This window comes from Acipenser ruthenus, chromosome 1 (assembly GCF_902713425.1).
Source record: "Acipenser ruthenus chromosome 1, fAciRut3.2 maternal haplotype, whole genome shotgun sequence".
NCBI classification, from domain to species: domain Eukaryota; kingdom Metazoa; phylum Chordata; class Actinopteri; order Acipenseriformes; family Acipenseridae; genus Acipenser; species Acipenser ruthenus.
In genome coordinates, this window is record NC_081189.1 from 8,760,323 (window position 1) to 8,774,996 (window position 14,674).

The window sequence follows — 14,674 nt, forward strand, 5'->3', positions numbered from 1 at the left end:
AACAGCACAATTACAGCAGCACAATACGACCATCTGAACTCAAACAGTATACTTTTATTACAAGTAAATCTACAAAGGTACATGACAAAAGAAACACTAAGAAAAGAAGAGGGCTTTTTTAAATGACAAATCAATGAGGAGATATTTTTTTTAGCAACATAGCCTTTGATAAACCAATATTTGAAGGTTACCGGGTACTGTATTTACATTATTTTACTTTTGACAACATGTACAACACCTCTAATGAAGATGAACAGAAATAAGACAACTTGACTTCTGTTATGTAAGACAAAGAAAAATTCCCTCCAGTCCCCATTACTGTCAATCATTTATTCATAACGATACCAAGCAATTAGACACTGCAGCCTGCTTGTCATTTTCAATGTTAGAAAAATGATTGCAGTACAGGGGTTCTGATTTTCTGTTGACATGTTTTACTGTTTGGAATTTTACTGTTCAGAATTTGTATCCACCAGGGGGGAATCTCTGAAGGGGGAAATGTGTGAAATTGGGTTCATTTTTTTGTGGTGGCTCTGGCAGGGAACTCACATTAACCTTATAGATCAAATCATGTAAACATCAAGCCTACTTTAGGCTCTTCCAATACCAGATGAAATTGTCAGTCGAATAGCTAGCTTCTTATTTGTCCCTCGATAAACAATACGTCCAATGGCAAGGAAAGCATTTCTGTATTATCTCAATTCATTACGTCCCCATTGTGCACCAGAGTTCGCCTCCTCCTGCTTTTTTTGGCTTTGTCTAATGGGGGAGGGCAGCTATCCTGCTCCCCTGCCCTCCACTTATCTGCCAGCTAATTTATGGGCAGGGGTACCTCAAAAGGCGAGGACAAAGGTCCAAGAATGTAGTGTAAAATATATATAATGCAGTAGTGTTGTACAGTCTGTTTTAATAAATAATCTATCGCATGAGTTTTCTGCCTGAACATAAGAAAAGTTACAAACAAGAAAAGTAAAGCCTGTACTTACTGGTCTAGTTCTGAGTGACCAATGGATCCCAGAACACTAGCAGTTTGCTGAAATGGTTCTTTAGTTTAAGCAATAAGAACATAAGAAATTCAAGAACGAGAAAAGGCCATTCAGCCCACCTAAGCTCGCTCGCTTCGGTGCCAGCGTGGTCCACTAGAAGAGGTAAAACAAAAAACCCTAACCAGGTTAGTAGAGGAAGTGAAACCTCTGGGAATCCCTGGCTAGAAGGGCTGCCCTTCCTCCAGGCAGCTAGCTAAAAGTCTTATTGAGGTCACAGAGAGGGTTATATAATATTGTTCATGACAGCATCCAGTCTTTTCTTGAAGGATCCGATAGTCTCTGCTTCAACAACTCTATCCAGCAGCCTGTCCCAATTGTTCACCACCACTTCTGTGAGAAAGCTCTTTCTCCCCTCGGTTCTGAATATGCCCTTCTTCAACTTGCCACCCATGACCCCTGATTCTACTCTCTGTGACCTGTGAAAAATAATTCTCAGCAGTTACTTTGTTAACACCCTTGACAATTTTAAATGCCTCTTTCTAGGCTCTACAGATTCAGCTCTTTCAGTCTATCTTCATATGCTTTTTAATCCTGGAATTAATCGTGTTGCTCTCCTCTGTACTCTTCCCAATGCCTCTATGTCTTTCTTATGATATGGGGACCAGAACTGTACACAGTATTCTAGGTGTGCTCATTATTATTATTATTATTATTTATTTCTTAGCAGACGCCCTTATCCAGGGCGACTTACAATTGTTACAAGATATCACATTGTACATTATTTCACATTATACAGATATCACATTATTTTACATACAATTACCCATTTATACAGTTGGGTTTTTACTGGAGCAATCTAGGTAAAGTACCTTGCTCAAGGGTACAACAGCAGTGTCCCCCACTGGGGATTGAACCCACAACCCTCCGGTCAAGAGTCCAGAGCCCTAACCACTACTCCACACTGCTGCCCTAATCCCAGTACATTATCTGCTGCCCTCATCCCAGTACATTATCTGATTTAAATATAACTTCTCTAGATTTGAATTCAGCTGTCTTGGCTATATAAAATAACATATTTGCCTTGTTTTAATAGCTTTTAGTGTAAGAGTTAGTGTAAGAGTTTCATCCACTATTATCCCCAAGTCATTTTTGTACATAGCTTCCTCTATTTCATTACTATTCCTGTTATATTTGCCTCTAATGTTTTTGCACCCTATGTGAAAGACTTGGCATTTATTCACATGTGTCAGCCCAAGCTTGACTTGGCATTTATTCACATGTGTCAGCCCAAGCTTGAAGGATTCCCATGTATGGTTCCCATGTAGTGCCAATGCTGCAGGGTTAGAGCATTTGAACTGGGACCCAGGACTCAACAAGCACTGTTTAGAGAAGAAATCAATGGAGGGGGATCTAGCACCGACCACCCACTGTACTGACTCTTCTTGAGTAAATAAAAAGATTACACACCATCACACTGAAGTGGTAATCGTCAAACATGAACCCAGTAAATACCAAGTAAACAAGGCATTTTCCATATAGGACAGATTACTACCAGGACTCTGGACTAATCACTAGTTTGTGGACAGGGTCTGGTCTCAACTGGTTTGGATTATTGACCTTACTGTAAAGTATGTAGTTAAATGAGTACAGTGTCACGCACTCTAAGGAGTCCACTCCATCCTTGCTTCAGAGTTGTAATGTTGTTTATGGACTCATACTTCCTGCTGTTTTACCCCTTTCTCTTTCACAATCCAATGCAGATGACCATGCATTGATGTGTGCTTCTAATTTATTGTGCTTGGCCTGTGGAGCACTTTAGTTTGATTAGTAAGATTTGATTAGTATATTGATTAATCTACATGCTATTTAATACATAAACCAAGCAGGCTGAGTCAGAGGCCTTCTTCTAATTATTCCAACCTTGTGCCTGCAGTTTTGTAAATGTCATCTGAACAGAAAAACAACCAAAGATGTGATAATTGGTAGAAATTGAAATTATTAACAATTATCGTAAGTGGATAGAACTTAGTTGGTTTAAAATGACTGATTTTTTTTTCTTTTAATTATCACTTCCATGCTGTTATTGTGGAAGTAATCAGAAACATGCAATGCAGATGATCATGTTATTACGTCAGCAGATGTTATTTTATGTGGAAAACACAAATGTTTACTTAGCTTAAAGGACATAGGCCATCTTTCAATGTACTGTTAAATGTGTAATTTGCAAGTGTGCAGAAACTGCTGACTAAAAAGTATGTGCATTTTTCAATGTGGATTACAGTTCATGAACTCCTCATCGTAATTACACCATAGGGTCAAATTGCGTAGACTGCATAAAAAAGCAATCAGAGACAATCACAAGCTGTGATTTTGTACAATTCTTTTGGCATCCTCTTAGAAGTGACTGAGACGTCATTGCTGTACACAGCTGCAATCGTTTTCGTCCCTGCAGCTCATTTTAATGCTCTCCTCTTCAGCGATTTGAACAAAGACGGTGGATTGGGTACAAGCAAGAACATCACATGACCTCAGGAAGGTCAGAGGTCAATTTCATAGTCAGCCACACATTTAGCATGCAGTTTATACAGTAGTGTGTACATTTATTAGACCATCCCATTGCTTCTGTAGTTTTGATTTGATGACTTTAATAGGCCACACATGCAATTAATTTGAAATAGTAAGAGAGAAGGAACACATAGCCACAAATGGTAAAATGCATGGAACCTTGTAGAAGCTGTTTAAGATGACTAATTAAAGCACAAAGTGGTCTAACATGTTCACACGAGTGCCTATTATTTCTAAATGACTGATTATTGTTCGAGAATTGAAATTCTCACACCCAGATGTTTTCATGTAGAGAGTAGTGGTGCATCGATTATTGATCATCTGTCCTTAAATTTCCCGAGCTTCGATTACACATTGGTGAATCGATGCATCAAATTAGAACCCAGTTTGAAGTCTCCTGTTGCCGGTTTGCATTAAAAACCTTGAGTGCGCTTCTTTTAGTGCTATTACGGTTGATAAACAACATCAGTACGTTGCTAGGATACGCACTGTAGGCCTCTACATTCGTGCTGGATATACCCCAAGAATACTCATATTCTTCCCACTTTTTTGCTCTTCATTCTTTCCTGTCATATTTTTATTTACACTTATTTTTTCTAAGTTTATTTTTTATAGATGTTTACCCATCTTGCTGAATGCTTGTTAAAGCTGCTCTTTTTCATTTTAGGAATATTCTTGTTCGGCATGTCTTGCATTATATTTGTCATATCCTCCAATTTCCCTGCCCAGCCGATTTCTCTGAGTTCCTGTCTCATCCCTTCAAAGTTAACTTTTGTTAACAAAGTTTATACCCCTGTATGTGTAGCCCTTTTCCACCTTCAGGACTAAGCCAAGTCTGTAATTCCAACAACATTATACTTTTTAGTTGCCATGTGTGCTTCTAGTTCTACTCATTTATTTCTGGTACTTCTGGCATTTATACACAGGCATTTCATGTTTGATTCTAAGTGACTTACACCTTTAGCTCTAAGTAGAACTTGATTTTGGTACACCTACCCTCTGCCTAGTTTAAGTCTCCTTTCTCTGCTCAATGTCAGCACATTTGCTAATCTCATACCTTCACGTGTGTTTTGTAGTTTTCCCCAAAAAGAGAAAACACACCTACAAATGTTGAGAAAACACAGATTTACTGTGTTTACAACCATCAAGAAAAAATGTGAAGGATCAACAAAAGTATCCCTTTACTGTAAAAATGTCCATAAATTCAACAGTAATAATATGGTAAATAGTGCAGGTAAAATGCCTTCTCTTAGAAAATGACAATTTACCTTAAGTTTAATAGCATATTACCATCATACTAAAAACAAGAAAATAGGTTTATTTTTACAGAACGTTTCCTTAAAAAAAAGGTTTTTACATTAAAAAACTAAAAAAGGATATTTTCTGTTGTTTTAATGGACCAAATTTATTTAAAAAAAATCATGTGTAGTTTATGATTAAATACCGCAGATATTACATCTAATTACGTTGAAACTGGAATCCAAGACTCCATTGTGGGCAGATTGCAAATCGTAGTGTTTTAACAGTGTTATTTGTGTTATTATGTGTTAGTGCTGTGCGGTTGCACAATGATATCTGAATTGGCATGTCCTTTGTGTTCCTTCTTCACCATTTATGTGTTGTCTTCATGTTTTGTGTGCTCACCACTCCTTTGGTAGGTCAGGTCTTGCAGTGGGCTGCCCCTCTTGTTTTTTTGTTTTTTCTTTTCTCCCCCGTTTGTGCCTCCATTCTTTGCAAAGTTCAGTGCTAGTAGTGCTTCTGTAAGAGCATGAATCGAAATTGCTGTAGCAGCTGATTAAAGTGCATTTAAACTTATTATTAAGAGTTAATTTGCTAAACTTTCCAAATCTTATTTTTATTGTATTCTACTGTAAAATGTATGTTTTTTTATTTAAACTGTTATTTATACAGCAATTAACCAGCAACAGATTACATTTTTGTACCGTAGCTTTTACGGTTTTCCAGGAAGGATTATGGTAATATGAAGTATATGATACCGTTTTTTTACGGTACATTACTGGCAACACAGCTGTCAGTTTTTTTTTTACCGTAAAAACAGATTTTTTTACATGTAAGGAGGGTTTAATGGGGGTGAGTGACTTGTAGAAACTTCAAGCTTGATAATTAAAAACCAATTTTTATTGGTTGATTTTATAACATTTATTTGAAGCGCAAGGCTTTTTCACATATTTGTTAAATAAAAGGTATCTTGAATGAAACAAAACCAGATGCTCAAAGAGTAGAAACTGTCTTGCTTTTTAATTAATTATATTCACACTGCAAATTAAAGATAACCTTGTTCTGTGTAAAAAAAAAATGCCATCACACTTGAAAGTGACATTTAGCATTAAAATGAATTGCATATTCATTAAAGGAAACTATTTCTATGAAGGCAATTTGATTGTCACATATAGATAATTCATTGTTCAGAGGACAATTGGAACTCAAGCAGTAACACTGAAGGTTTTGCTGCATGGCCATTCCTAAGTAAGCAAATATGTATTGTTTCTCAGTTGACTAACGTAGCAATCATCTGCATGAAACAACTAGACTGCAAACTGACTTATACCGTACTGAGCCTCATAGAGCTATGAAATGTGCTGTATAATTTTCAGCTTTTAATATGCACTGGCTGTGCACAGCCTCTAGTTATGCCTTTCGATGCCATTTCCAAGCTTCAGTGTGCCACATAATTATACAGTCATACGATTGCTTCATTCCTTCATGATGTTTTATTCTGTGCTCCTCTCTATCAGAAACCAGACATAGTGACAGCATTTTTTTTTCTTACATGATCTAAAGGTAGTTTTAACTCCTTGTAGCCTTTCTCTGGGGACTAAGCAGACACACTGCATGCTCCTGGTACTGAAAGCAGCAGCAACAGCATCAGAAGATTATTCATGTAATCTGCAAGCGCTGCAGTACATAGCTCAGGGAAGCAAAAAACAAATGTAAGCAAAGAGAAAAAGAGGCATATGCAATCCAAAGTCAGTACTGGAAGAGAAACCAAATGTGATGGTGACTTGCTGGAGTGAGTTTAAACTAGAATGTGAAGTGGTGACTTGCTGGAGTGAGTTTCAACTAGAATGTGAAGTGGTGACTTGCTGGAGTGAGTTTCAACTAGAATGTGAAGTGGTGACTTGCTGGAGTGAGTTTAAACTAGAATGTGAAGTGGTGACTTTCTGGAGTGAGTTTCAACTAGAATGTGAAGTGGTGACTTGCTGGAGTGAGTTTAAACTAGAATGTGAAGTGGTGACTTGCTGTTGTGAGTTTAAACTAGAATGTGAAGTGGTGACTTGCTGGAGTGAGTTTAAACTAGAATGTGAAGTGGTGACTTGCTGGAATCAGTTGTGTTTTACTGTATATTCAAATATTTGCATGTCCCCAAATAAAGTATAAGCTACAGTCAGCTGACACAAACAGAATGTGATACATTTTATTTGCAAGTTGTTTTTTTTAATGGTAAATGACCCAGCTAGGATAAAACGCAGCTGGATTAAAAGCATTTATGAAAGTGTTTTTGATCCATCTGTAATTCCCCAACTGCAAAGGGATATCATTCAAGGTATCTTAAAGAGACATGTGAAATAGCAGAGTTATCCTAACTAATGTACTATTTCTAACTCATGTGTTATTTCTATGCTATTTGTATCCTTTACTGTTTCAGTCATCAGATTATATTACCTCAGGAGCACCCATGCAGCCCCAGCAGAGCTCTAAGAATCCTGACTCGCCTCCAAGTACCTGTGGTGCACCAGCACTAGACTTTGAGAATAGGGTCCACTAGTATTCTATTTGCCTTTCATGTATTCAACATGGTTGAGTGCCTGTATTTATTTACAGTGTCTGTACTGGTGATATAATATACAAAGATGTGTATTAAGGGGGTGATGGAGTATGATCTTGTCAGCTCTATTTAATTAATATACTTTAATGTCAGATTATGTGGCATTAGCTTACCCAAGGCTATTCTCAGCAAGCACATTTTGTCATCAGAAAGATAATGCCTACACCATTTCATCACATTGCCACTTACAATGATCAATCTTGATATTCTTACCGGCTTGCAAACAATCTCCTGACTCCTGCACTCACACAAGGGCACATCCTTCAAGGTCATCTATGAATGTGTATGCTTTCTGCATACAGTGACTAATATATGAAATATCATCTCTGAATGCACAGGACAAACGTTGATTAATATATGGAATCTAATGTCATATCCTAAAAGAACATATTGCTACAATATCATAGTACAATCTATGTCAGTGAAACAGAACCCCACCACAGTTGGAAAACACAAAACAGAGCTTTCATTATTGTGAAAAACGTAACTTATCATGACCTCCATCCACCATGTGCACATGTGACAATGTAGGTGTGACAATGTATACACCCCAAGATTCGGATTGTCTCAATATCTTACCCTCAAGAGTGTCCTTGGCAAGTTTAATCACTACTGGAGAAGCAGTTCTCTAGATATATGTAAAAGTGTCCGGTTGCAGGGGTGATATCAAACCAGGGAAGCAGTACAAAATCAAATGGAGGTACGGGGCTGAAACTGCGTGGTTGAGCAGTACATTTATTAATAAAGGAAAAGAACACAAACAAAAGACTTTCAAACACAGAAAATAAACCGGCACGCGGGCCAAAGTAAAACACAACACAAAACACTAATATGTTTCAAAACCGAACGAGTACCGACAATGTCTCACATTTGGTAGCAATCGTTTTTCTTTCTCCCTTACTCACAGTATCTTTCCACTATCCTTCTCTTAGCTCTCTTTTTAATGTACCCAGAGTGGGTCCTTTTATATTCTGTGGCTGGAGCCTTAATTACCCATTAATCAAATAATTATTAAGGCTCCAGCCACATTCCCACAAGGTTTATAGGGCTGGGGATTGAACCCCATCCACGCCGACTACACTTTATAAGACAGGCTTTTCGCCGTTCTCAAATAATAAATAATAATTTTGGACGGCTTTCGTCCACCCGCTCACAAACACAATATAACAATAATAATAATAATGATAATACAATGAAAATAATATTATATATACATATAAATATACACAAGGGGTGGGCACCCCATCACAGTCCTGTGCATACAGGTGATACAAACAGAGACAGATGGAAACACCACCACCCTAAAGATTGTAGAACAGTTTTTCAGACTTCATTTCAATGTATTTTTAATAAGGGAGTCAACAAACCCCACTGGAGGTAAACGCCAGCAGGATTAATGTAGAGTTAAATATCTGTCACTGTGTTCTTATAAGAAAAGAAAAGCACTGCAAGCCCCTACAGTCACATGAGCTATTAGTAAATGCATGACTGGTACTTAAAATGTGTTTGAGGCCAACTATTTCCAAGTCTTGTATACACAGCAAAAGAGCCTCTTGCCTTTAATCAAAAGGGCAACTCAATGAATGCTGGGCCATGCTACCCTTTGCATCCTGGGATTGCATTGGGAGCAGTATAAGCGAGACTTGCTTTCACATTCACGCTGCTTGAAGGCAATTTACAAGATACTTGTTGCTTCCTTCTGGTGCTGAGTTCATGACAGGTCACAGCAGAATATTGTATCATTCCTGAAAGTTAATATTATTTAGTTTTTCATATGATTTGGTTTTGTCTGAAATGTTAATCACCTTCCATAATATGTAAAGCAGATGATTAATTTAAAAGTCAATTTAAAAAGGTTGGCTTTCAAAATGACAGCCTGATTTTGTAAAACCTGTTAATGGATGTTATTAACATTACTTATTGAAACTGTTTAATTTCCTAAAGCTTTTAATTATTATCTCACTCGAGAGCGCCCAACCAGTCTTAGCAGTTGCTTCTGGTTGCTGGGTTTTAATGTGAATTAGGTGGGAGAGTTATCAGCAATTTCCACTTTCTATTTTTTCATAAATCATATAATTAATGAGCCTGAGTTTCACTGTGCTGTGACTCAGTCCTCCCCAAATCTAACCACGTTTTTTCTCATCAGTGGACAGCAGCGAGGCAGAACTTCATTACACTATGTAACACCATTTTTGTTCCTGGGTAGTAAGTGTTATTTCCTAATTGCTTATGCCTCAAAAGTATAGAAAATGGCTATTATTCCCCACAAACTTTGCTTTTGTGACCAGGAGGGATATTTTGAAATTTACCTATTTCCAATGAGAAAACGGGCGAATTTGTGTCTTTTCGTTCACATAAAGTCAGAAAAAAACAACATATGAATCCAAATTAACATGTATTTATACTAAAGTAATACAAAAATGACTACAAAAGATTTAGAAGTGAGTAGTTTTTCGAGATTTATGATTATACTGTAAATCACTTTCACGAATCAGCCCCCAAATGTAGTCTCCCATCATGTTCTAGTTATACTGTCCTTCATTGACAGCTCATCCAGGAGCCTCAAAGCCATGCTGCTCCATAATGGTAACAAGTACCCGTCTCTTCCCCTGGCTCACTCAGTGCACCTCAAAGAGGTTTACAACAGCATCAAGACCTTGCTGGACGCCTTGAAGTATGATGAGTACGGCTGGGACCCGCGGAAGGTGCTGATGCCACCACTGCACATCAAATTGGGCCTTATGAAACAATTTGTCAGAGCTCTAGATAAGGAGTCGGCAGCCTTCAAGTACCTTCAAGACTTCTTCCCTAAGCTGTCTGAGGCAAAGGTCAAAGCCGGTGCCTTCGTCGGACCACAGATAAAGAAGATCCTGGAGTGCAATGAATTCCCCAAGAAGCTCACTAGTAAGGAGAAAGTGGCTTGGAACAGCTTTGTCGCAGTGGTTCGGGGCTTCCTGGGCAATCACAAGACCGAAAACTATGTGGAGCTGGTTGAGACTCTGGTGAAGAACTACGGCACAATGGGCTGTAGGATGTCCCTCAAAGTCCATATCCTTGATGCTCATCTTGATAAATTCAAGGAGAACATGGGAGCATACTCGGAGGAGCAAGGTGAGCGCTTCCACCAGGATATACTGGACTTTGAATGCCGCTACCAAGGACAGTATAACTAGAACATGATGGGAGACTACATTTGGGGGCTGATTCGTGAAAGTGATTTACAGTATAATCATAAATCTCGAAAAACTACTCACTTCTAAATCTTTTGTAGTCATTTTTGTATTACTTTAGTATAAATACATGTTAATTTGGATTCATATGTTGTTTTTTTCTGACTTTATGTGAACGAAAAGACATAAATTCGCCCGTTTTCTCATTGGAAATAGGTACATTTCAAAATATCACTGTCCTGGTCACAAAAGCAAAGTTTGTGGGGAATAATAGCCATTTTCTATACTTTTGAGGCATAAGCAATTAGGAAATAACACTTACTACCCAGGAACCAAAAAAAAAAAATATATTTGTTACACGGTGTTATCACTCCATGCATATGCCTTCAATATGCAGCACGGAAGACATCAGAGCTAATTTCAAATTGTTTCCAAATGAATGAAGTGAAGCACACTTCTGATCTTCTTAAAGGGCGTTCAAACCGGACGCGGTGCGGCACTGCTACGAGGCAAAAGCAGTGGTTTTCAATGAAGGCGGTTACGAGCAGCGCGACGCGCCAGAGATAAAATATTTTCAATTTTTGCCGCGCCGCGTCGTGACGTAACCTACCAACAGCCAATCAGGGAAAAGTAGGAGTTACTTTGCGAAGAAGAAATAAAAAAATAAAATGGAGGAAAAGCTGCTCGCTTTAATTTCAGATTTCCCGGCGTTGTATATTAATAAAAAAAAGATGTAGAATGGTGGTCTGTGGGTGTACAAATGGGATATATATAAAATTAAAAGCAACCGGGGGGGGGGGGGGGGGGGGGGGGGTTGGGTCAGGTGGGATTGTGGTGCTACATAACGTAAGCATTTTTTTTTTTGCATAAATTAACTGCAGACAGACTTTTAAAAGATTAAGCAAAACGTTTTATTTAGTGTACAGATATTATATTTTAACAGTTTTTAACAAAATTAATACAAAAGGAGGGGGGTGTGGTGGTTACAATTAAGTTTTATAAAAAATATATTTATAATGTTTCTCTCCTCAGTTTTGTCTTTTGTCAGTGTCTTCAGTTCTGTCAAAATAGTTTTATTTTCCCGCTTGCATTTACTGTTTGTTGCTTGGTGACCAAAAGCCACTGTACCTACAGCCGTGACGTAACAACGGACCAGCCTCTGACTGTGCTGTATACACTTACATTAGTGTCGGGTAATTTTATACAGCAGCAAATACATAGGTTTAGGATAAAAAAAAACAAAAGTTTAATTGTAAGCACAACTCGCTTTTGCTTTCCTGTAGCCATTTTGCAGCCGCGTTTGGTGTGAACAGTACTGCAGCGCGGCGCGCAAGCAGGCGGCATGTGTGCCGTGTCCGGTGTGAACGCCCCTTTAGTCTGATAATATTATGAAGCTTGCAAGGTTTTCAGGCAGGAAATCTATTGTACAAGTGCTTGGTACATTCATTAGTTAATCAACAAGCCTGTTCTCGGCAAGTTCCCATAAACCTATGGTAAACAAACCTACTTTTCAAACTCAGCCTTGCTGTGCTTTCGAATTACCACGTCCCCAACCACCACCACCTCACTCCCAGCCTCGTCCGGAGTGGGGGAGTATACGATGCTCTTCTGCCTAATATTTTTTTGTTCACCGGGATGAACACAGCGCATAGATTTATTTTTATTATTATTTTTTTAGCAGGCGTCACTGGGATGCTCCGAAGCATGATGCTGTGCTCCAACTATTTTTACTGTACTTATTTTTCGTCATTGGGTTGAATATTTTTGGAAATCTATAATATTTTGTATTATAATAAAGGTGGTTATTTAACACAAAAATGTCCTGACTGAAATAATATACTTATGAATAATTCTAAAACTGATTTTTTTAAACAACTTAACAACTAACAACTATTAAATTAGGTCGGATATCCATTATTATTATTATTTATTTCTTAGCAGATGCCCTTATCCAGGGCGACTTACAATTGTTACAAGATATCACATTATACATTATTTCAGATACAATTACCCATTTATACAGTTGGGTTTTTACTGGAGCAATCTAGGTAAAGTACCTTGCTCAAGGGTACAACAGCAGTGTCCCCCACTGGGGATTGAACCCACAACCCTCCGGTCAAGAGCCCTAACCACTACTCCACACTGCTGCCCTAAAAACAACAGTTCTTAACTAATAAAAAAAAAAGGTTAAATGAATGTACATCTTTATTCAAACCATCAATATAGATATCACAAAATGTTGCATATTTGTGAAAAGGCCCTTAAACCATTAAAACAATAGCCATTATTCTAGGCACTGTTCAGGACCCCCTTTCAATGGTGCAATAGAAAACAGGTCCCAATTTAATGACTATCCAGGGTGGCTGTTATTTTTCTGATTTTCTTGATTTCTGAACACAGTTAATCACTCTTTCAGGTTAGACCTTGTGTAACTCTTACAGTATGTCCCTCAGTTTATGTCTCAAAATAGTACTTGATATTTTAGTCTGATGGAGTGGAACATTAACCTGACTTAAAATGTTCCACTGGTTGTTCTCAAAGCCTCACTCAGAAGTCAGGGTGGTCCTTAAAACACGACCCTGAAGCAGGTTTTCCACTGTGACAGAGAGTGAATGAATCCTAGTCAACAATCTCCCTCCTGACCTGTGAGAGCACGGTATAACAGAAACAGTGTGCCCCGGACTGGATGGTTTGGCAGTTCATTCCAGGGTCAGTTGGAAGTCGGCCATCCAGAAAGGGGGCGGAGTCACAATACCAGAAGTCATCGCCTTAATGCGATAGGCCATGTGTCAGTCATAGATTGGATGACACGTGATTGCACCTGGTAGCCAAGGGGCTGTGACTGAGGGTATATCAGGGGATGTGGCGAAACAATCCTTTGTTATGGTTGTGAAAAGACCTGTAAAGGACAGTACCTGCAAAAAGTAACCGTGATTGTATCTGTTTGTCTATTAATTGTCACCTTTGTAATTCATAGAAGACTAAATCTGGGAGCTGTCACTAATCAGCCAGCATCAAACCTGGACTGCACTGCACTACTGTTTCACTGTTGCTGTATAATTCATCACTTGCACTAGGAGCACTCACTGTTGGGATTCGTGACCGTGTCTGTGTATAGTGTGTGTTATTTTTATTTCGGGACTGAACCCCGTGGGTTTTAACTGAGCCACACACATCGTTGTGTAGGGCCAAATATTATTATTTACAGCACAAATAAAGAGCTGTTTTTCACCGCGAACACTGTTGTGTTTGTTATTACTGAGCATCACCTCAAAACCTGCGCACTGCAAGCCACTTTGCCTAGAATCTTCCTCCAATATTGGATCACCTTTTCAAGTCCACCGCACGTGACTTCCATGGCTGTACTGGGTTTTTCATGTGGATCCTTTCTTCAATGCATTTCCATTACAGTACATTGATTAACGCCTCAATTGCATGCACCCTTATTTGTTATGAGTCAGTGCTGCAGTCTACTTCAACTCATGATGCACAATTAAAAGATAATTGTTTAATTGATTCTCAACAGATACTTGTTTTTATTACAATCTACATTGTAGGCTGTCTTATTTAAAAAAACTAAAAGAAAAATATATATATTTTAAAGATTTTCTATTTCCCTGGTTCATACACAGATTATTATACGTATTGTCGAATATACCTGTCATATGTCACACTGTCTCCTGTTTGTAGTTTTCATTTCAAAAGATCTCAGTACCATTCATATTATTATTTTTTTCTTAGCAGACGCCTTTATCCAGGGTATCTTATAATTGTTACAAAATATCACATTATTTTTACATACAATTACATTATTTTTTACATACAATTACCCATTTCTACAGTTGGTTTTTTTTACTGGAACAATTTAGGTAAAGTACCTTGCTCAAGGGTACAGCAGAAGTGTCCCCCAGCTGGGATTGAACCCACAACCCTCTGGTCAGGAGTCCAGAGCCCTAACCACTACTCCACACTGCTGGCTTTCCACACAAGACAATCAAATCAAATCAATTAAATCAACGAAAAAGGAATGATCCAGTGGAAACAGCAATCCAGTGACACTGCTAATCTTCCATCATTTCCTTGCTTTTGGCTGCCTCCCATCTATC